Source organism: Salmo salar, chromosome ssa19 (assembly GCF_905237065.1).
Source record: "Salmo salar chromosome ssa19, Ssal_v3.1, whole genome shotgun sequence".
Lineage (NCBI taxonomy): Eukaryota > Metazoa > Chordata > Actinopteri > Salmoniformes > Salmonidae > Salmo > Salmo salar.
The window spans coordinates 6854550-6879289 of record NC_059460.1 but is presented as its reverse complement, the minus strand read 5'-3'; the positions used below and the strand labels follow the sequence as shown (position 1 = coordinate 6879289).

General features: G+C 40.8%; 1 protein-coding gene across 1 annotated transcript in view; it reads left to right on the top strand.

Annotated features, from left to right (window-relative positions):
* The window catches only part of nrg3b (neuregulin 3b), a 432471-nt gene that overhangs the window by 226451 nt on the left and 181280 nt on the right, over window positions 1-24740 (top strand). The gene's annotated exons all lie outside the window — the stretch shown is intronic.

The following is a 24740-nucleotide window of genomic DNA, read 5'->3' as shown; positions in this document are numbered from 1 at the left end:
TGGTTTAGATCAGTATTCTCTATTATTGGCAAGCTTATCTATTATATAAGACATACATATACTGTAGGTATCCAAGTGATATTCACCGCCCCTCCTCCTCCTCATACTCCCCTACCTCAAATCCAGATTTGTCCGGTTCTAGTTCAACTTGGATAATAGCTTTAAAGCACACAATACAGTTGTTTAACACAATTGTCATTAAGCTTAATTTTTCCTTCACAATTCCCCCTTTTGTGCTATGGAGACTTCCAGCAATCAGTCAATGTTATCTTCTCTGTCTCCAATCAGAGGCTTCAGAATCTTGCGTTACTAACAATGAAAATAAGAAACATAATTAACAAGGATTTAAGGGAGTACAGAGTTTACCTTTGCAAATGTGACAATCACTCCTTTGACAAAGGGCACAATCATATGGGTCAACATGGTGGTAATGACCATTCTTCTCTGGGGATCTCCTGGCCCTGCTTCACTGGACTCTAGTAATATAAACAGGGCCAGGTATGATACCAGGCCCAGATTTACTGCAGTGCCTTTAACGCTTTCCAGCAGCAGTCGTCTCAGGTTCCTCCGGCTCTGGGACTCTCTTGCAGTGGGAGGCATGGAGCCAAGCATTTTGACCCTGGCACTTCACTGCAGTCTGGGGGGTCAGCAGGATCTGGAACAATCCCTTTCATCTGGGGTCCAAGGGCCCGTCTCAAAAGTGCTGCTTGATCAAGACCCAGTCACCCAGTTGCAAGGAATGGTGTGGCTGTTCTCCTAGAGGGGTCTGGGCTGGTACTACCTGCAGTCCCATCTCAGCAGTTTTTTTCAACAATTCCCGAGCTCTGGGGATTGTAGAGAGTGTGCAAATGGTGCACTCTGCGTAAAGCTTTGTTCAGGGAATTTCACCGTGAGGCCAATGGTGACATTAAAACAGTTACAGACTTTAACCTCTATGGGCTACCTACTCAACAGCCAGTTGAATCCTGTGGCGCGTTATTCAAATCCTTAGATATGCTATTACTTCAATTTTTCCAAAATATGACTATTTTACACCATTTTAAAGATAAGACTCTCGTTAATCTAACCACACTGTCCGATTTCAAAAAGGCTTTACAACGAAAGCAAACATTAGATGTCAGCAGAGTACCGAGCCAGAAATAATCAGACACCCATTTTTCAAGCTAGCATATAATGTCACATAAACCCAAACCACAGCTAAATGTAGCACTAACCTTTGATGATCTTCATCAGATGACAACCCTAGGACATTATGTTATACAATACATGCATGTTTTGTTCAATCAAGTTCATATTTATATCAAAAACCAGCTTTTTACATTAGCATGTGACTAGCATGTGACTAGCATTCCCACCGAACACTGCCGGTGAATTTACTAAATTACTCACGATAAACGTTCACAAAAAGCATAACAATTATTTTAAGAATTATAGATACAGAACTCCTCTATGCACTCGATATGTCCGATTTTAAAATAGCTTTTCGGTGAAAGCACATTTTGCAATATTCTCAGTAGATAGCCCGGCATCACAGGGCTAGCTATTTAGACACCCAGCAGGTTTAGCACTCATCAAAGTCAGATTTACTATAAGAAAAATGTCAAAGCCAATAATTATATGCATATTCTAGTTACTGGGCAGGAGTAGTAACCAGATTAAATCGGGTACATTTTTTATCCAGCCGTGTCAATACTGCCCCCTATCCCCAACAGGTTAATTGTTGTGATAGGAGAAAACTGAGGATGGATCAACAACATTGTAGTTACTCCACAATACTAACCTAATTGACAGAGTGAAAAGAAGGAAGCCTAAACAGAATAAAAATATTCCAAAACATGCATCCTGTTGGTAACAAGGCACTAAATAAAAATAATGTGGCAAAGCAATTCACTTTTTGTCCTGAATACTAAGTGTTATGTTTGTGGCAAATCCAATACAACACATTACTGAGTACCACTCTCCGCTGCATCATGTAATGGGTATGCTTGTAATCATTAAGGACTGAGGAGGTGTCATAAAGGCCATAAACCTAGCAGTTAAACAGGGAATGGTTCCAATCGTTTTTTTGACCATTCCTTTTCCCAAAAGGGATTTTAGAAACACTTAAAATAAGGACTGTGTTTCGTGTAGGCTTACCTTGGTGTGACATTTTGATAACCATGTAAATCTGTCTCAGACAAGGTGACTTTTATCAATATATTTGGCTCTATTTACTCACAGATTCATAAATACTATTTAGCGTCAAAGTAGACATCATACATATCTACAAATCCCTGCAAGCTCCTGCACGTCAAATCTAGCTGATACCTTGTGTCAATTTAAAACTTGCAAAATACTTTTCACAGAATTTTCCATTTAAATGTAGCCAATTTATTAATTACTACATTTTGCTAACATTAGATAGTTAATCCAGAGAACATTTCCTTTGACTCAATTCTGCAGTCTCATCCAGATCATCATGGCATTTGTAGTTAATCATGAGTAATGTAGTAAATTCACCGGACGTTTGCGGTGGGTATGCTAGTTCTGAACATCACATGCTAATGTAAAAAGCTGGTTTTTGATATAAATATGAACTTGATTGAACAAAACATGCATGTATTGTATAACATAATGTCCTAGGGTTGTCATCTGATGAAGATCATCAAAGGTTAGTGCTGCATTTAGCTGTGGTTTTGTTTTTTGTGACATTATATGCTAGCTTGAAAAATGGGTGTCTGATTATTTCTGGCTGGGTACTCTGCTGACATAATCTAATGTTTTGCTTTCGCTGTAAAGCCTTTTTGAAATCGGACAGTGTGGTTAGATTAACGAGACTCTTGTCTTTAAAATGCTGTAAAATAGTCATATGTTTGAAAAATTGAACTTTTCAGATTTTAGAGGAATTTGTATTTCGCGCCACGCCCATCATTGGATATTGGAGCAGGTGTTCCGCTAGCGGAACATCTAGATGTAAGAGGTTAAGCCATACACTCTACAGAGCTGGGCTTTACGGAAGAGTGTCCGGAAAAAAGCCATTGCTTAAAGAAAAAAATAAGTAAACACGTTTGGGTGTTCGCCAAAAGGCATGTGGGAGACTCCCCAAACATATGGAAAAGGGTACTCTGTTCAGATCAGACTAAAATTGAGCTTTTTAGCCATGACCCAACACCTCTCATCACCCCGAGAACACCATCCATGGTGGTGACAGCATCATGCTGTGGGGATGTTTTTCAGCGGCAGGGACTGGGAAACTGGTCAGAATTGAAGGAATGGTGGATGGTGCTTAATACAGGGAAATTCTTGAGGGAAACCTGTTTCAGTCTTCCAGAGATTTAAGACTGGGACGGAGGTTCACCTTCCATTAGGAGAATGACCCTAAGCACACTGCTAAAGCAACACTCGAGTGGTTTAAGGGGAAACATGTAAATGTCTTGGAATGGCCGAGTCAAAGCCCAGACCTCAATCCAATTGAGAATCTGTGGTATGACATAAAGATTGCTGGAAACCAGCAGAATCAATCCAACTTGAAGGAGCTGGAGCAGTTTTGCATTGAAGAATGGGCAAACATCCCAGTGGCAAGATGTGACAAGCTTATAGAGACATACCCCAACAGACTAGCAGCTGTAAAAGGTGGCTCTACAAAATATTGACTTTTGGGGGGCTGAAAAGTTATGCATGCTCAAGTTCTCTTTTTTGTCTTATTTCTTGTTTGTTTCACAATAAAAAATATTTTGCATCTTCAAAGTGGTAGGCATGTTGTTTAAATCAAACGATACAAACCCCCCAAAAATCCATTTTAAATACAGGTTTTAAGGCAACAAAATAGGAAAAATGCCAAGAGGGATGAATACTTTCGCAAGCCACTGTATAGAACCATTAGTTTTTAGTGTGTATAGGAAAATTACACAAACTTGACTTAGATTATTTGCTTACATTCACTGCAAATTGAAATGAATAAAACAATGGGTTGCATTCAGCTTTTACATGCCTTTCAATATAAAAAAAATGAAAAAAATGTAATTATTGAATAATTCATGATGTTATTTAATAGTGTTAATATTAATAGCGGTAATGTATGTGTCAATAATAATTGGAATACATGAAGTAAGCTTCTAGAAGACATTTTGGGTTGGACACAGCTAAGAAATCACACAAATGACAGCCCCAGTGGAATACAAAACCAATAAAGACATTAGACTGAGAGAAACAAATTCCCCGGAAAGGTTTTGAGAATGGATTGCAAATTACACATTTGGCGATGAAGAATGGGCCATTGTGGCATAGTTATAGGTGGGAATCTAATTGGAAGAGAATTGGCGCTGTCAACTTCATATATAGTACCAGCGTTTCAATTAACAGGCGTGCCTTGTTTAAAGTTCATTTGTGGAATTTCTTTCCTTCTTAATGTGTTTTAGCCAATCAGATGTGCTGTGACAGGGTAGGTGTGGTATATATTAGATAACCCTACTTGGCACCAAATACATATTATGGCAAGAACAGCTCAAATGAGCAAAGAGAATCGACAGTCCATCATTACTTTAAGACATGAAGGTCAGTCAATCCGGAAAATTTCAAGTACTTTGAAAGTTTCTTCAAGTGCAGTCGCAAAAACCATCAAGCCCAATCATGAAACTGGCTCTCATGAGGACTGCCACAGGAAAGAAAGACCCAGAGTTACCTCTGCTGCAGAGGATAAGTTCAATAGATGTATCTGCCTCAGAAATTGCAGCCCAAATAAATGCTTCACAGAGTTCAAGAAACAGATACATCTCAACATCAACTGTTCAGAGGAGACTGTGTGAATCAGGCCTTCATAGTCTAATTGCTGTAAAGAAATCACTACTAAAGGACACAATAAGAAGAAGAGACTTGCTTGGGCTAAGAGACATGAGCAATGGACATTAGACATGTGGAAATCTGTCCTTTTAATCTGATGATTCCAACCGCCGTGTCTTTTTGAGATGCAGAGTAGGTGAACGGATGATCTCTGCATGTGTGGTTCCCACCGTGAAGCATGGAGGAGAAGGTGGGATGACGTGGGGGTGCTTTGCTGGTGACACTGTCTGTGATTTATTTAGAATTCAAGGCACACTTATGCAGCATGGCTACCACAGTATTCTGCAGCGATACGCCATCTCATCTGGTTTGTGCTTAGTGGCACTATCATTTATTTTTCAACAGGACAATGACTCAACACACCTCCAGGGTGTGTAAGGGCTATTTGACCAAGAAGAAGTGTGATGGAATGCTGCATCAGATGACCTGGCCTCCACAATCACCCGACCTCAACCCAATTGAGATGGTTTAAGATGAGTTAGACCGCAGAGTGAAGGCAAAGCAGCCAACAAGTGCTCAGCATATGTGGGAACTCCTTCAAGATTGTTGGAAAAGCATTCCAGGTGAAGCTGGTTGAGAGAATGCCAAGAGTGTGCAAAGCTGTCATCAAGGCAAAGGGTGGCTACTTTGAAGAATATAAAATATATTTTTGATTTGTTTAACACTTTTTTGGTTACTACATGATTGCACATGAGTTATTTCATAGTTTTGATGTCTTCACTATTACTTTATAATGTAGAAAATAGTTTTAAAAAATAAAGAAAAACCCTTGAATGAGTAAGTGTGTCCAAACTTTTGACTGGTACTGTATGTTTGTGTGTCTTTAATGGACAGTGATGTATATTTACGACACTCGCTATAAAAACACCAATATTTTATGATTGATCTATCTGTACATTTTCGGGAATAAATGTGATTTGTTAACCTTGGAAAACCTGTGAATTGCTATCGATTTAATTCTAATTTAATTCCCCTTGTTTTACGGGTAAAGCCCATCTTTTTCCGTCTTTATCCCCAGCAGAAATGTATTGGCTCATGTGGCAAATGTGGTCTGAGCACAAATATATGTGACCCCTGATAATCTAATTACCCATAGTAGTCTCTAGTAGGTTTTAGTACCAAGTAATGGCTCGTGATAACTATGCCCGTGTGATGACTTACCTTACCTGAGGAGCTGAAGACTCGTGTTCATTATCTGGTTTGATTCCCGTTGAATTGTCTGTGTATCAACTAACATTTCCTGAGGACCTGAAGGTTCGTGTTACCTCCCGGGTTCAATCCCCAGCTAATTATTCCCACCCGATAACGAACCTTGCCAGAGACCTGAAGGCAAGCACGACAGATAAAAACACATCAGGGTGGAGAAATGTGGCCATCAATTCTCAAAGAATATGATAGAGAAAAATGGGAGCAATCTCTTGCACAACCCCCACCGCTTCCAACCCCAGACACTTGACTGTGTAATGTGTTTAGTTAGAAACTGGTTTAAGCCACCTCTCTATCAGCATTTTCTACCCTCTTTCCCTACCTCATTCCAACTCCATCCTTCCAACTCAACCCTTAGCTCTTGTGTTTGGTGTCAGCTGTGGAAGTAAACAATTTGGATCCCCTGTTCAGGCTCTTCTGTAGTAATGTGCTGCTGTGAGTTTAAGATAGAGGACTGAAATCCATCTTCTCTAGCTGAAACTATCGCTTCAATCCAGACATATCTATCAACAAACTGTTTTCGTTGTTTGTTTCCCTTAGAGCACATTACCCTTTGCAACGTACCGATCCTAATCCTCCAGAATGTCTCTGACAGGATTAACGTAGTTCAGGAAAAATGTCAGCATCCTAAATGTTGCGTGAAAAAGGCATTGTCCTCCGCCTTTATATAAAACCCTTTTAAAAGAGCCATGATGTGCAAGCTTTTCAGAGGGGAGGGCAGAGGGCACACGAGCGACCGAAAGGCTTCGCAATTGGCGAAGAAAGGGCACCGGCGGACCCATTACCACACGGGCAATGATGGAAACCCTTTGAATCATTTGATCATCCAGGGATTAGAATTGCAGATGGCTGCCAGGAACCTCGTAGCGCCATAGCATTGGTCCTTTTGTGTTCTAGCACGCACAGAGGGGAAAACAGCCAGGTCTGTTATCAGCACAGGAGCAGATGGAGAAGGCCTTTAATGTTATCCACATACATTGGAGGAAAAACAACACTTCAGAGGTCTTATATTTAACCTTCGGATACACGATAACATGGGTTGTGCTTCCATAGTTGACTCTCTAACCATTTTCAGTTCCAGCTGCACATTGATTATCTAATACAGGGTATCTTTGCATGATTTGCCAGACCAGAGAGGATTTCAGTGTGGCATATACAGTGGCAATAAAAAGTATGTGAACCCTTAGGAATTACTTGGATTTCTGCAAAAATTAGTCATAAAATTAGATTTGATCTTCATCTTAGACACAACAATAGACAAACACAGTGTGCTTAACTCTTACATCTAGACGTTCCGCTAGCGGAACACCTGCTCCAATATCCAATGATAGGCGTGGCGCGAATTACAAATTCCTCAAAAATACAAAAACTTCAATTTTTTAAACATATGACTATTTCACAGCATTTTAAAGATAACACTCTCCTTTATCTAACCACACTGTCCGATTTCAAAAAGGCTTTACAGCGAAAGCAAAACATTAGATTATGTCAGCAGAGTACCAAGCCAGAAATAATCAGACACCCATTTTTCAAGCTAGCATATAATGTCACAAAAACCCAGAAGACAGCTAAATGCAGCACTAACCTTTGATGATCTTCATCAGATGACACACCTAGGACATTATGTTATACAATACATGCATGTTTTGTTCAATCAAGTTCATATTTATATCAAAAACCAGCTTTTTACATTAGCATGTGACGTTCAGAACTAGCATACCCCCCGCAAACTTCCGGGGAATTTGCTAACAATTTACTAAATTACTCACGATAAACGTTCACAAAAAGCATAACAATTATTTTAAGAATTATAGATACATAACTCCTCTATTCACTCGATATGTCCGATTTTAAAATAGCTTTTTGGTGAAAGCACATTTTGCAATATTCTAAGTACATAGCCCAGGCATCACGGGCTAGCTATTTAGACACCCGGCAAGTTTAGCACTCACCAATATCAGATTTACTATTATAAAAGTTTGATTACCTTTTGTTGTCTTCGTCAGAATGCACTCCCAGGACTGCTACTTCAATAACAAATGTTGGTTTGGTCCAAAATAATCCATCGTTATATCCGAATAGCGGCGTTTTGTTCGTGCGTCCCAGACACTTTCCGAATGGTAAAGAAGGGTCGTGCGCATGGCGCAATTCGTGACAAAAAAAATCTCAATATTCCATTACCGTACTTCGAAGCATGTCAACCGCTGTTTAAAATCCATTTTTATGCCATTTTTCTCGTAAAAAAGCGATAATATTCCGACCGGGAATGTCCATTTAGCTAAACAGAGGAATGAAAACAAACCTTTCGGTCGACGCGGGCACGAGCCTGAGTCTCACAGTACTGTAACCAGCCACTACCCAACCGCGCTACTTTGTTTCAGCCAGAGCCTGCAAAGCCACGATTCCGCTTTTTGCCGCCTTCTGAGAACCTATGGCAGCCGTAGGAAGTGTCACGGGACAGCTAAGATCCTCACTCTTCAATAAACAGAGACAAGAAGAACGACACCTTGTCAGACAGGCCACTTCCTGCATGAAATGTTTTCAGGTTTTTGCCTGCCATATGAGTTCTGTTATACTCACAGACACCATTCAAACAGTTTTAGAAACTTTAGGGTGTTTTCTATCCAAAGCCAATAATTATATGCATATTCTAGTTACTGGGCAGGAATAGTAACCAGATTAAATCAGGTACGTTTTTTATCCAGCCGTGAAAATACTGCCCCCTAGCCATAACAGGTTAACTTCTTTGGGATAGGGGGCAGTATTTTCACAGCCAGATAAAAAACGTTCCCGATTTAATCTGGTTTCTACTCCTGCCCAGAAACTAGAATATGCATATAATTAATAGATTTGGATAGAAAACACTCTACAGTTTTTAAACAGTTTGAATGGTGTCTGTGAGTATAACAGAACTCATATGGCAGGCCAAAACCTGAGAAGATTCCATGCAGGAAGTGCCCTGTCTGACAATTTGTTGTCCTTCTGTTCCATCTCTATCAAAATTACAGCATCTGTGCTGTAATGTGACACTTTCTAAGGCTTCCATTGGCTCTCTAAAGCCACCAGAAAGTGGAATGGGGTGTCTGCTGTCTCTGGGCAAAGTATAGGAGCAGAGTTTGTAAGTGGTCAGCCTGGGGACAGTTAGACTGGAGATGCGCGCTCACGAGAACTTGCCATGTTTTTCTTTCTCTCTTTGAATGAATACAACATTGCCCGGTTGGAATATTATTGCTATTTTACGAGAAAAATTGCATAAAATTGATTTTAAACAGCATTTGACATGCTTCTAAGTACGGTAATGGAATATTTTGAATTTTTGTCACGAAATGCGCTCGCGCGTTACCCTTCGGCTAGTGACCTGAACGCACGAACAAAACGGAGGTATTTGGATATAACTATGGATTATTTGGAACCAAAACAACATTTTTTGTTGAAGTAGAAGTCCTGGGAGTGCATTCTGACGAAGAACAGCAAAGGTAATCCAATTTTTCTAATAGTAATTCTGAGTTTAGGTGACCCCGAAGTTGGCGGATGTCAAAATACCTAGCCGTGATGTACTTGCATAAAGGAGTTCTGTATCTATTATTCTTAAAATAATTGTTATGTATTTTGTCAACGTTTATCATGAGTAATTTAGTAAATTCACCGGAAGTTTGCGGTGGGTATGCTAGTTCTGAACATCACATGCTAATTGAAAAAGCTGTTTTTTGATATAAATATGAACTTGATTGAACAAAACATGCATGTATTGTATAACATAATGTCCTAGGAGTGTCATCAGATGACGATCATCAAAGGTTAGTGCTGCATTTAGCTGTGGTTTTGGTTTTTGTGACATATATGCGTGCTTTGAAAATGGCTGTGTGATTATTTTTGGCTGGGTACTCTCCTGACATAATCTAATGTTTTGCTTTCGCTGTAAAACCTTTTTGAAATCGGACAATGTGGTTAGATTAACGAGAGTCTTATCTTTAAAATGGTGTAAAATAGTTGATTGTTTGACAAAATTGAATTGTGGTATTTTAGTTGGTTTTGTATTTTGCGCCATGCAATGCCATTGGCTGTTGGCTAGGGGTTCCGCTAGCGGAATGTCTTTCCTCAACAAGTACCTCTTACATCTAGACGTTCCGCTAGTGGAACACCTGGCGCGAATTACAAATTCCTCAAAAATACAAAAACTTCAATTTTTCAAACATATGACTATTTTACAGCACTGACCTTTGATGATCTTCATCAGATGACACGCCTAGGACATTATGTCATACAATACATGCATGTTTTGTTCAATCAAGTTCATATTTATATCAAAAACCAGCTTTAGCATGTGACGTTCAGAACTAGCATTCCCACCGAACACTTCCGGTGAATTTACTAAATTACTCACGATAAATGTTATTAACAATTATAACAATTATTTTAAGAATTATAGATACAGAACTCCTTTGTGCAATCGAGGTGTCCGATTTTAAAATAGCTTTTCGGTGAAAGCACATTTTGCAATATTCTGAGTAGATAGCCCAGCCATCACGGCTAGCTATTTTGACACCCACCAAGTTTAGCCCTGACCAAACTCCGATTTACTATTAGAAAAGTTTGATTACCTTTGGTGTTCTTCGTCAGAATGCACTCCCAGGACTGCTACTTCAATAACAAATGTTGGTTTGGTTCAAAATAATCCATAGTTATATCCAAATAGCTGCGTTTTGTTCTTGCGTTCAAGTCACTATCCGAAGGGTGACGCGCCGGCGCATATCTCGTGACAAAAAATTTCAAAATATTCCATTACCGTACTTCGAAGCATGTAAAACGCTGTTTAAAATCTATTTTTATGCGATTTTTCTCGTAAAATAGCGATAATATTCCAACCGTGAGACCTTGTTTTCGTTCAAACACTGAAAGAAGAAAATGGAGTCTTCACATGCACGCGCGCACAAGTGCCATTGTTCTCAGAACGACCACTTTCCAAAACCCCTACTGTTTTTCGCCCAGGGACTGCAGAGATCTCATTCCACGTTCTGGCGCCTTCTGAGAGCCTATGGGAGCCTTAGAAAATGTCACGTTACAGCAGAGATCCTCTATTTTCGATAAAGAGGCTATAGAAGGACAAGAAATGGTCAGACAGGGGACTTCCCATATAGAATCTTCTCAGGTTTTGGCCTGCCATATGAGTTATGTTATACTCACAGACACCATTCAAACAGTTTTAGAAACTTTAGGGTTTTTTCTATCCAAATCAAACAATTATAAAAATTTTATCTGGCCGTGAAAATACTGCCCCCTATCCTAAACAGGTTAAGGAGACGTGTATCTTTAAAATGGTGTAAAATAGTCGTGTGTTTGAGAACTTTGAATTATGACATTTTGTGGTTTTGAAATTGGCGCTCTGATTTTTCACTGGCTGTTGAATAGTGTGAACCGTGAGTGGGACGGTAGCGTCCCACCTCCCCAAGAGAGGATAAGAAATGGCTTTTTTCTGTCAATTCTTCCATAAAGCCCAGCTCTGTGGAGTGTACGGCTTAAAGTGGTCCTATGGACAGATACTCCAATCTCCGCAGCTCCTTCAGGGTTATCTGATTAATGCCCTCTTTGCCTGGTCCATCAGTTTTGGTGGGCGGCCCTCTCTTGGCAGGTTTGTTGTCGTGCCATCTTCTTTCCAGTTTTATTATAATGGATTTAATGGTGCTCCGTGGGATGTTCAAAGTTTGGGATATTTTTTTATAAACCAACCTTGATCTGTACTTCTCCACAATTTTGTCCCTGACCTGTTTGGAGAGCTCCTTGGTCTTCATGGTAACGCTTGCTTGGTGGTGCCCCTTGCTTAGTGGTGTTGCAGACTCTGTGGACTTTCAGAGCAGGTGTGTATATATACTAAGATCATGTGACACTTAGATTGCACACAGATGGACATTATTTATCTAATTATGTGACATCTGAAGGTAATTGGTTGCACCAGATCTTATGTGGGTCTTCATAGCAAAGGAGGTGAATACATATGTACGAACCAGTTTTCCAGATTTTTTTAAAAGAAGTAATATTTTTAATTTCACTTCACCAATTTTGAGTATTCTGTGTATGTCCATAACATTAAATACAAATAAAAAATCAATTTAAATTACAGGTTGTAACACAACAAAATCGGAAAAATGCCAAGGGGGATGAATACTTTTGCAAGGTACTGAATCTCAAGGCTATCAGACTGTTAAAAAGCCATCACTGACAAAAGAGAGGCTGCTGCCAACATACATACTCAAATCACTGGCCACTTTAATAAATGGATTTAATAATGGTTTCATGAGTCACTTTAATAACGCAATTTTAATAATGTTTTCATATCCTACATTACTCATCTCATATATATATTCAGTCTTCCCTGTGGCTCAGTTGGTAGAGCATGGTGTTTGCAACGCCAGCATGGTGTGTGCAACGCCAGGGTTGTGGGATCGATTCCCACGGGGGGCCAGTACAAAAAAAATGATCTGCCTCATTGCAATCACTGCCTCATTGCCTGCGTGCGTAATGGGTCCGCAGTCAAACGACCACCCCTCATCACTGTCAAAAGCTCCCTAAAAAACTTCAGTGAGCAGGCCTTTCTAATTGACCTGGCCAGTGTATCCTGGAAGGATATTGATCTCATCCCGTCAGTAGAGGATGACTGGTTAATCTTCAAAAGTGCTTTCCTCTCCATCTGAAATAAGCATGCCCCATTCAAAAAATGTAGAACTAAGAACAGATATAGAACTTGGTTCACTCCAGACTTGACTGCTCTTGACCAGCACAAAAACACCCTGTGGCGTTCTGCATTAGCATCGAATAGCCTCCGTGATATGCAACTTTTCTGGGAAGTCAGGAACCAATATACTCAATCAGAAAAGCTATGGCTAGCTTTTTCAAATAGAAATTTGCTTCCTGTAACACTAATTCCAAAAAGTTTTGATCATTTCAATAAGCATTTTTCTACGGCTGGCAATGCTTTCCACCTGGCTACCCCTACCCCGTCCAACATCTCAGCACCCCCTGCAGCAACTTGCCCAACCCCCCCCCGCTTCTCCTTCACCCAAATCCAGACAGCTGATGTTCTGAAAGAGCTGCAAAATCTGGATGCCTACAAATCAGCTGGGCTAGACAATCTGGACCCTCTCTTTCTAAAATGATCCACCGGAATTGTTGCAACCCGTATTACTAGCCTATTCAACCTCTCTTTCGTATCGTCTGATATCCCCAAAGATTGTAAAGCTGCCGCGGCCACTCCCTCTTCATCGGGAGAGACACTCTAGACCAAAACTGTTATACACCCATATCCATCATGCCCTGCCTTTCTAAAATCTTTGAAAGCCAAGTTAACAAACAGATCACCGACCATGTTGAATCCCACTGTAAATTCTCCACTATGCAATCTGGTTTCCGAGCTGGTCATGGGTGCACCTCAGCCACGCTCAAGGTCCTAAACAATATCATAACCGCCATCGATAAAAGATTGTACTGTGCAGCCGTCTTCAGCGACCTGGAAAAGGCTTTCGACTCTGTCAATCAGCACATTCTTATCGGCAGACTCAATAGCCTTGGCTTCTCAAATGACTGCTTTGCCTGGTTCACCAACTACTTCTCAGACAGAGTTCAGTGTGTGAAATTGGAGGGTCTGTTGTCTGGACCTCTGGCAGTCTCTATGCGGGTATCACCGGCTTCAATTCTCGGGCCGACTCTTTTCTCTGTATATATCAACATTGTCGCTCTTGCTGCTGGTGATTCCCTGATCCACCTCTACACAGACGACACCATTCTGTATACATCTGGCCCTTCTTTGGACACTGTGTAACAAACCTCCAAACGAGCTTCAATGCCATACAACACTCATTTACATTTACATTTTTACATTTACACTCCTTCCGTGGCCTCCAACTGCTCTTAAACGCTAGTAAAACTAAATGCATGCTTTTCAACGCCCGCACCCGCCCGACTAGCATCACTACTCTGGAAGGTTCTGACTTAGAATATGTGGACAACTACAAATACCTAGGTGTCTGGCTAGACTGTAAACTCTCCTTCCAGACTCACATTAAACATCTCCAATCCAAAATTAAATCTAGAATCAGCTTTCAATTCCGCAACAAAGCCTACTTCACTCACGCCGCCAAACATACCGTAGTAAAACTGCCTATCCTACCGATCCTCGACTTCAGCGATGTCATCTACAAAACAGCTTCCAATACTCTACTCAGCAAACTGGATACAGTCTATCACAGTGCCATCCGTTTTGTTACCAAAACCCCTTATACCACCCACCACTGCTACCTGTATGCTCTCATTGGCTGGCCCTCGCTACATATTCGTCACCAGACCCACTGGCTCCAGGTAATCTTTAAGTCTATGCTAGGTAAAGCTCCGCCTTATCTCAGCTCACTGGTCACGATAACAACACCCACCCGTAGCACGCGCTCCAGCAGGTATATCTCACTGGTCATCCGCAAAGCCAACACCTCTTTTGGCCGCCTTTCCTTCCAGTTCTCTGCTGCCAGTGACTGGAACGAATTGCAAAAATCGCTGAAGCTGGAGACTTATATTTCCCTCCCTAACTTTAAACATCAGCTATCCGAGCAGCTAACCGATCACTGCAGCTGTACATAGCCCATCTGTATATAGCCCATCCAATCTACCTACCTCATCCCAATATTGTTTTTATTTACTTTTCTGCTATTTTGCACACCAGTATTTCTACTTGCACATCATCTGCACATCTATCACTCCAGTTTTAATTTGATAAATTGTAATTACTTGCTACTATGGCCTATTTATTGCCTTACCTCATGCCATTTGCACACACTGTATATACACTGCGTCCACAATTATTAGGCAAATTGTATTCCTCGGGATTAATTTTATTGTTGAACAAACACAATGCTCTCAGTCAATCCAAAATGTCATTGACCTCAAACCTGAATGATTAACAAAGGAACAGTAAGATTTGTCTTTCTCAGGGAAATACACTGCTCAAAAAAATAAAGGGAACAATAAAATAACACATCCTAGATCTGAATGAATGAAATAATCTTATTAAATACTTTTTTCTTTACATAGTTGAATGTGCTGACAACAAAATCACACAAAAATAATCAATGGAAATCCAACTTATCAACCCATGGAGGTCTGGATTTGGAGTCACACTCAAAATTAAAGTGGAAAACCACACTACAGGCTGATCCAACTTTGATGTAATGTCCTTAAAACAAGTCAAAATGAGGCTCAGTAGTGTGTGTGGCCTACATGTGCCTGTATGACCTCCCTACAACGCCTGGGCATGCTCCTGATGAGGTGGCGGATGGTCTCCTGAGGGATCTCCTCCCAGACCTGGACTAAAGCATCCGCCAACTCCTGGACAGTCTGTGGTGCAACGTGGCGTTGGTGGATGGAGCGAGACATGATGCCCCAGATGTGCTCAATTGGATTCAGGTCTGGGGAACGGGCGGGCCAGTCCATAGCATCAATGCCTTCCTCTTGCAGGAACTGCTGACACACTCCAGCCACATGAGGTCTAGCATTGTCTTGCATTAGGAGGAACCCAGGGCCAACCGCACCAGCATATGGTCTCACAAGGGGTCTGAGGATCTCATCTCGGTACCTAATGGCAGTCAGGCTACCTCTGGCGAGCACATGGAGGGCTGTGCGGCCCCCCAAAGAAATGCCACCCCACACCATAACTGACCCACCACCAAACCGGTCATGCTGGAGGATGTTGCAGGCAGCAGAACGTTCTCCACGGTGTCTCCAGACTCTGTCACGTCTGTCACATGTGCTCAGTGTGAACTTGCTTTCATCTGTGAAGAGCACAGGGCGCCAGTGGCGAATTTGGCAATCTTGGTGTTCTCTGGCAAATGCCAAACGTCCTGCACTGTGTTGGGCTGTAAGCACAACCCCCACCTGTGGACGTCGGGCCCTCATACCACCCTCATGGAGTCTGTTTCTGACCGTTTGAGCAGACACATGCACATTTGTGGCCTGCTGGAGGTCATTTTGCAGTCCTCTGGCAGTGCTCCTCCTGCTCCTCCTTGCATAAAGGCGGAGGTAGCGGTCCTGCTGCTGGGTTGTTGCCCTCCTACGGCCTCCTCCACATCTCCTGATGTACTGGCCTGTCTCCTGGTAGCGCCTCCATGCTCTGGACACTATGCTGACAGACACAGCAAACCTTCTTGCCACAGCTCGCATTGATGTGCCATCCTGGATGAGCTGCACTACCTGAGCCACTTGTGTGGGTTGTAGACTCCGTCTCATGCTACCACTAGAGTGAAAGCACCGCCAGCATTCAAAAGTGACCAAAACATCAGCCAGGAAGCATAGGAACTGAGAATTGGTCTGTGGTCATCACCTGCAGAACCACTCCTTTATTGGGGATGTCTTGCTAATTGCCTATAATTTACACCTGTTGTCTATTCCATTTGCACAACAGCATGTGAAATTTATTGTCAATCAGTGTTGCTTCCTAAGTGGACAGTTTGATTTCACAGAAGTGTGATTGACTTGGAGTTACATGGAGTTGTTTAAGTGTTCTCTTTTTTTAGCAGTATATATAAGTGTGCACAATTATTAGGCAACTAAATTACAAAAGTAATTTCTCTCGACTCACTTTTTAATTCTCAATTTTTAGAGTAAGTGTAACAGATAAGTAACACAAAATGACAATTATCTAACATTTTTGGCCTTTCAAAAATATTCAGTGACCAATATAGCCACCCTTATTTTCAATAACTGGCATGAGCCTTCCATCCATGGAGTCTGTCAGTTTCTTGATCTGTTCACGATCAATTTTCGCTGAAGCAGCAACCACAGTCTCCCAAATGCTGTTCAAAAAGGTGTAAATCTCACGTTTGAGAAGGGCCCACAAGTTCTCAATAGGATTTAAGTCAGGTGAGGAAGGGGGCCAGGTCATTATTCAGGAATCTTTGAGGCCCTTGCTGGCTAGCCAAGCAGTGGAGTACTTGGATGCTGTAACGGGTGTCGTAATGATTGGACCAGCGGGAACGTGTATACTCATCTTCTTTAATAGGTAAAAAGAAGGGAAAAACGAACAAAACATGTATACAAACACAACGACCGACACTAACAGTCCTGTCATGTGCTCAGACACTAAACAAGGAGACAACTACCCACAAATCCCATGACAAAAACACCCCTCTTAAATAACACCTTCAATTAGAAGCAATGAAGAGCAGCTGCTTCCAATTGAAGGTCAACCCCATCAACTAAACATAGAAGTAGAAAGACTAGAACATAGAAATATACTAACATAGAACATTAACCAAAACCCCGGAACACTCTAAACAAACACCCCTCTACATAAACACATAGCCCAACAAACCCCAAACCACATAAAACAAACACCCCCTGCCACGTCCTGACCAAACTACAATAACAAATAACCCCTTTACTGGTCAGAATGTGACAGATGCATGTGATGGAGCATTGTCCTGCATAAAGATCATGGCCTTCTAGAATGCTGAGGACTTCTTCCTGTACCACTGTTTGATGAAAGAATCTTCCAGAAACTGGCAGTAGGTTTGGGAGTTGATTTTCAGTCCATCTTCAACCCGAAAAGGTCCAACTACCTCATCCTCAATGATAGCAGCCCATACCAGTACCCCTCCTTCACCTTGCTGGCACCTGACTCAATGTGGTGCCCTGTGTCCATTACTGATCCAGCCACGGGCCCATCCATTTGGTCCATCAAGAGTCACTTTCATTTCATCTGTCCATAAAACCTTTGAAAAATCTGTCTTCAGATATTTCTTTGCCCAATCTTGACGCTTCAACTTGTGAATCTTATTCAGTGGTGGTCTTGTTTCAGTCTTCTTGACCTTGGCCATGTCTCTGAGCACTGAACACCTTGTACTTCTGAACACTCCAGGTAGGTTGCAGTTCTGGAATACGGTGGCACTGGAGGATAATGGGTTCCTGGTAGTTTGACGTTTAATTCTTCTCAAGTCTTTTGCAGTTAATTTGCGCCTTTTCTTCCCCATGCGTTTTTTGCACCCCAGTTGACTATTCGCAACAAAACGTTTGAATGTCCGGTGGTCACACCTCAATAGTTTAGCTATTTAAAGAGTGTCGCATCTGTCTGAAAGGCATTTTACATTTTGGGTTTTTCAGTGTCAGTTAAATTTCTTTTTTGGCCCATTTTACCTGAGGTAATGAGGCTGCCTAATAATTATGCACACCTTGATATAAGGTGTTATTCACTTTCGCCACACCCTCCCTCATTACACAAATACATATCACCTGAAAATGATTAAATCAAATAAGCATTCAACTTTATATGGTTTGGAGTTCAAAAATCTGAATAGAAACAATGATAAGATCAGAATACTCACTTGCCTAATAATTGTGCAAGCAGTGTAGAATTTTTTTCTATTGTGTTATTGACTGTACGCTTGTTTATTTCATGTGTAACTCTGTGTTGTTGTTTGTGTCGCACTGCTTTGCTTTATCTTGGCCAGATCGCAGTTGTAAATGGGAACTTGTTCTCAACTAGTCTACCTGGTTAACCTGTTAGGGCTAGGGGTCAGTATTGACACGGCTGGATAAAAAACGTACCCGATTTAATCTGGTTACTACTCCTGCCCAGTAACTAGAATATGCATATAATTATTGGCTTTGGATAGAAAACACCCTAAAGTTTCTAAAACTGTTTGAATGGTGTCTGTGAGTATAACAGAACTCATTTGGCAGGCCAAAACCTGAGAAGATTCCATGCAGGAAGTGCCCTGTCTGACAATTTCTTGCCCTTCTTGATTATCTCTATCCATTACAGAGGATCTCTGCTGTTACGTGACACTTCCTACGGCTCCCATGGGCTCTCAAAAGGCGGCAAAAAGCTGAATCGGGGCTTTGCAGGCTCTGGTTGAAAAAAAGTAGCGCGTTTGGGTAGTGGCTGGTTACAGTACTGTGAGACTCAGGCGCGTGCCCGCGTCGACCGAATGCTTTGTTTTCTTTACTCTGTTTACCTAAACGCAGATTCCCGGTCGGAATATTATCGCTTTTTTACGAGAAAAATGGCATAAAAATGGATTTTAAACAGCGGTTGACATGCTTCAAAGTACGGTAATGGAATATTTAGAATTTTTTTGTCATGAATTGCGCTATGCTCGTGACCCTTATTTACACTTCGGATAGTGTCTTGAACGCACGAACAAAACGCCGCTATTTGGATATAACGATGGATTATTTTGGACCAAACCAACATTTGTTATTGAAGTAGCAGTCCTGGGAGTGCATTCTGACGAAGACAACAAAGGTAATCAAACTTTTGAAATAGTAAATCGGAGTTTGGTCAGGGCTAAACTTGGTCGGTGTCTAAATGGCTAGCCGTGATGGCTGGGCTATCTACTGAGAATATTGCAAAATGTGCTTTCACCGAAAAGCTATTTTAAAATCGGACACCTCGATTGCACAAAGGAGTTCTGTATCTATAATTCTTAAAAGAATTGTTTTGTGAACGTTTATCGTGAGTAATTTAGTAAATTCACCGGAGGTTTGCGGGGGGTATGCTAGTTCTGAACGTCACATGCTAATGTAAAAAGCTGGTTTTTGATATAAATATGAACTTGATTGAACAAAACATGCATGTATTGTATAACATAATGTCCTAGGTGTGTCATCTGATGAAGATCATCAAAGGTTAGTGCTGCATTTAGCTGTCTTCTGGGTTTTTGTGACATTATATGCTAGCTTGAAAAATGGGTGTCTGATTATTTCTGGCTGGGTACTCTGCTGACATAATCTAATATTTTGCTTTCGTTGTAAAGCCTTTTTGAAATCGGACAGTGTGGTTAGATTAACGAGAGTCTTGTCTTTAAATAGCTGTAAAATAGTCATATGTTTGAGAAATTGAAGTAATAGCATTTCTAAGGTATTTGAAAATCGCGCCACGGGATTACACTGGCTGTTGCGTAGGTGGGACGATTTCGTCCCGCCTAGCCCAGAGAGGTTAAATAAAGGTGAATTCATTATTATTTTTTTTTAAATGTGTTAGATTACTTGTTAGATATTACAGCACTGTCAGAACTAGAAGCACAAGCATTTCGCTCCACTCGCATTAACATGCTAACCATGTGTATGTGACCAATTACATTTGATTTGACAAACAGTTCTAAAAATCAACATGCAATGGAGCATATGATGGAAGTGGTTTTGGTTCACAGTGCTGTGTATGAGTTTCAGGACCCTGGGTCAAACTATATGATGGAAGTGGTTTTGGTTCACAGTGCTGTGTATGAGTTTCAGGACCCTGGGTCAAACTATATGATGGGAGTGGTTTTGGTTCACAGTGCTGTGTATGAGTTTCAGGACCCTGGGTCAAACTATGCCCTCAAAATAAGGCCTCATGAACTATGTATAGTATTGTGTTAAATATTTTTTTCTTCAATTATAACATATATTATAACATACTTGCTTTCTTGTGAAGTCCATACTTCCAAAAATGGATGAATGCAACAACCATGTCTCTGTCACTAACTGTTGTGACCGACCACCTTGATTTGGTCTTATGTCACAAAATTTGAAATAATGTTTTTTGCATTGGATGAAAGCAGAGACACAGAGCTTCAAAATTGTATATCATACACTACATTTTGAGGCGCAATGGGAAAGTAATTCTGATTTGAAAGTTGATAAACTTGTAACCTCACTTTGTAGATAATGGCCTTTGAGTAATTTGGTACTAATACTGGAGAGCTCTCCTTTGTCTACACCCATTCAGCATTGTTCACACACTCTTAAGCCAGCCCCACCCATGTCTTTAAGTATGAAAATGTTAGGTTATGTGCTAAACAGTGAGTAGTGTAGTAAAGATGAAGTCTTAAAGTGGTAAAAGTAGTAGCATACAATAAGGAAACATTCCAGGTAAACAGAAAGTGTCCAGACAAAAATATTTTATAAATATTAAATGGGTCATCAAATGTATTTATATAGCCCTTCTTAGATCAGCTGATATCTCAAAGTGCTGTACAGAAACCCAGCCTAAAACCCCAAACAGCAAGCAATGCAGGTGTAGAAGCACCTGGGTCATATAAATTGATGGGTCATGTAAAAGAAACGCTATAACCCCCAGCCACATCTTGCTAAGTGGATGGGTCTCTACAGAAGGAGTAAACGGTACAGCCAAATGGTTACTTGCATAGCAGCAATATCACATATAGATAGTGCCAATATAAATAAAATAATATACAGTATGTACAAGAACAATATTAATAACAATATTAGTGAAAGATGAGGTAGTTACAGTTGAAGTCGGAAGTTTACACTTAGGTTGGAGTCATTAAAACTCGTTTTTCAACCACTCCACAAATTTCTTGTTAACAAACTATAGTTTTGGCAAGTCGGTTAGGACATCTACTTTGTGCATGACGCAAGTAATGTTTCCAACAGTTGTTAAAAGACAGATTATTTCACTTATAATTCACTGTATCACACTTCCAGTGGGTCAGCACTTTACATACACTTGACTGTGCCTTTAAACAACTTGGTAAATTCCTGAAAATGATGTCATGGCTTTAGAAGCTTCTGATAGGCTAATTGACATAATTTGAGTCAATTGGAGGTGTACCTGTGGATGTATTTCTAGGTCTACCTTCAAACCTAGTGCCTCTTTGCTTGACATCATGGGAAAATTAGAAGAAATCAGCCTGGTTCAGCAATTTCCAAACGCCTGAAGGTACCATGTTCATCTGTACAAACAATAGTACGCAAGTATAAATACCATGGGACCACGCAGCCGCCATACTGCTCAGGAAGAAAGGTGCAAATCAATCCCATAACAACAGCAAAGGACCTTGAAAAGATCCTGGAGGAAACATGTACAAAAGTATCTGTATCCACAGTAAAACAAGTCCTATATCGACATAACCTGAAAGGCCGCTCAGCAAGGACAAAGCCACTGCTCCAAAACCTCCATTAAAAAGCCAGACTACGGTTTGCAACTGCACATGGGGACAAAGATCATACTTTTTGGAGAAATGTCCTCCGGTCCGATGAAACAAAAATAGAACTGTTTAGCCTTCCCTGTAGCTCAGTTGGTAGAGCATGGTGTTTGCAACGCCAGGGTTGTGGGTTCGATTCCCACGGGGGGGCCAGCACAGAAAAAAAAAAATGTATGAAATTGTATGAAATGTATGCATTCACTACTGTAAGTCGCTCTGGATAAGAGCGTCTGCTAAATGACTAAAATGTAAATGTAAATGTATGGCCAGAATGACCATCGTTATGTTTGGAGGAAGAATGGGGACGCGTGCAAGCCGAAGAACACCATCCCAACCGTGAAACACGGGGATGGCAGCATCATGTGGTGGGGGTGCTTTGCTGCAGGAGGGACTGGTGCACTTCACAAAATTGATGGCATCATGAGGTGGGAAAATTATGTGGATATATGAATCTCAAGGTATTGGAGTAGCCATCACAAAGCCCTGACCTCAATCCCATAGACAATTTGTGGGCAGAACTGAAAAAATGTGCGCGAGCAAGGAGGCCTACAAACCTGACTCAGTTACACCAGCTCTGTCAGGAGGAATGGGCCAAAACTCACCCAACATATTGTGGGAAGCTTGTCGAAGGCTACCCGAAACGTTTGACCCAAGTTAAACAATTTAAAGGGAATGCTACCAAATACTAATTGAGTGTATGTAAACTTCTGACCCACTGGGAATGTGATGAAAGAAATAAAAGCTGAAATAAATCATTCTCTCTACTATTATTCTGACATTTCACATTCTTAAAATAAAGTGGTGATCCTAACTGACCTAAGACAGGGAATTTTTACTAGGATTAAATGTCAGGAATTGTTAACTGAGTTTAAATGTATTTGGCTAAGGTGTATGTAAACTTCTGACTTCAACTGTATATGCATACAATCAGGGGTAAAGTGGCTGAGCAGCCGGATTAATGAATAGAGGCACTGCAGATAGTGCTGATGAATGGTCCGCCCATGCATGAACAAGGGAGTCTATTGTCCTGCTAATAGCCTATCATGGGGGGGATGGCTTCTTTTGTATTCCAAAATATTGAATGAATGTATTAATTACAGTCATTTACCATTCTCATTTTCGTAGTGGCATCGTTGTTTGCAGAGTTCACAACCTGCTACACTTGTGAAAAACATTTGTCATTGTATCTGATTGGCCAGATACAAATTAGCTTTGATGACCAATTAACTGTTATGAGGTTTTTGGCAAGCTATTGTCCAATTTAAATGTCTCATCAATGTGCGAACTGTGACCAATGTCCATCACTACCGTAAACTGAGCACTGTATTCTAAAAATAAAAACACAGCATCTACAGTGGTAGAAATATATTATTGAATTTGTTTTTTGTTTTATTTACTGTTTCAAAATGCATTAGGCTACTGTGCCATGTGACAAAAACCAACAGGTTCCTTAGATAAGGGAGAGCAGGCCATGTCCAGACTTTCTCAGTGACCTCATGTCTTTAATGCTTTTTCAGGTTGCATCGCTCATGGACAGAAACTTCTGAGACATAGCATTCATGATGAACACTAGGATGTTCACTGGTAAGCCACATTTGTCTCGGGATCCATCCCAGCTGGTATTCTGTGTTCACTTGTGGTGAGCAGTTCATCAAGTTCTGGTGTCAGAAGAGGAAGAGGAATGGAAATGTCAGGGTGAACAGACGACCTTACGAACCCGCCACGATTGTTGCCTCTGCCTGTCATAGGTGGAGTTCCAGAGCTCATAGGTGTACCTGACATGGATTGTGACTCCATCTCGTCCCTCACCCTCTTCAACGTGTCATTCTCCACCTGACTCTCTGCTAATGCCACCTGAATCTCCATATCGCCCGTAGCTCTGGAATGTGTAGCACTATGGTGCTACACATTCCCAGTTTATTAGAAAGAAGCTATATTTAAAGACTATCATGGAACATAACTGAACATTTTTGTTTCACTTAGAATAAAACCAGTGTAAAAACAATTTTAAAAATTAATATGCTACAGTCAAGTTACAGCTTCTTCTGATGAGTTAGAAACAAAAAAATAAGGTTTTTTTTTCAGGTGTGCCTGCGGGACAGGAATAGCAATTCTTACACTATTGTTCTAAATTCAATCACCCTCTTCTTCTTCATCCTCCTCATTCAGCTAATTCAAATTAAATTGTGATGCTGTGCACAATTATCAGTTTCTATTTGGTTTATATCACCCATTCATTGACATCATTCATTCAGGTAGAGACACATTAGCACCTTGGGACCAACACTTTACACCCCTCTAAGCTATACACAAAAAAAAACCACCATACAAAACAAACATACCTCTATACTGGTCAGGACGTGACATTGTCATTATGCCGGTCCCAAAAGAAACAGCGGTATGGCATGGCTATTTAATCGACTCTCTTCCATTGTGTACTACAGGGTTTCCTAAACTCGTCCTTGATTTTACTTCACAGTATGTTCTTTTAAAAATCTGATATTGACAAGATCAGAGATGTACTGTATTTAACAAATCAAAATGTACTTGTCGCGTACACAGTTTAGCAGATGTTACAGCGGGTGCAGCAAATTGCTTGTGTGTCTAGCTCATACAGTGCAGTAATACAAAATATCAACACAATACAATACCAATACCAATGCAAATAATCCAGGAAGTCTAAAACAAGAAAGAAACGCTTCCCCAATACAGTATACATTTATCCAGAAGGAAGTTGCTGGGGTATTCTTGTTG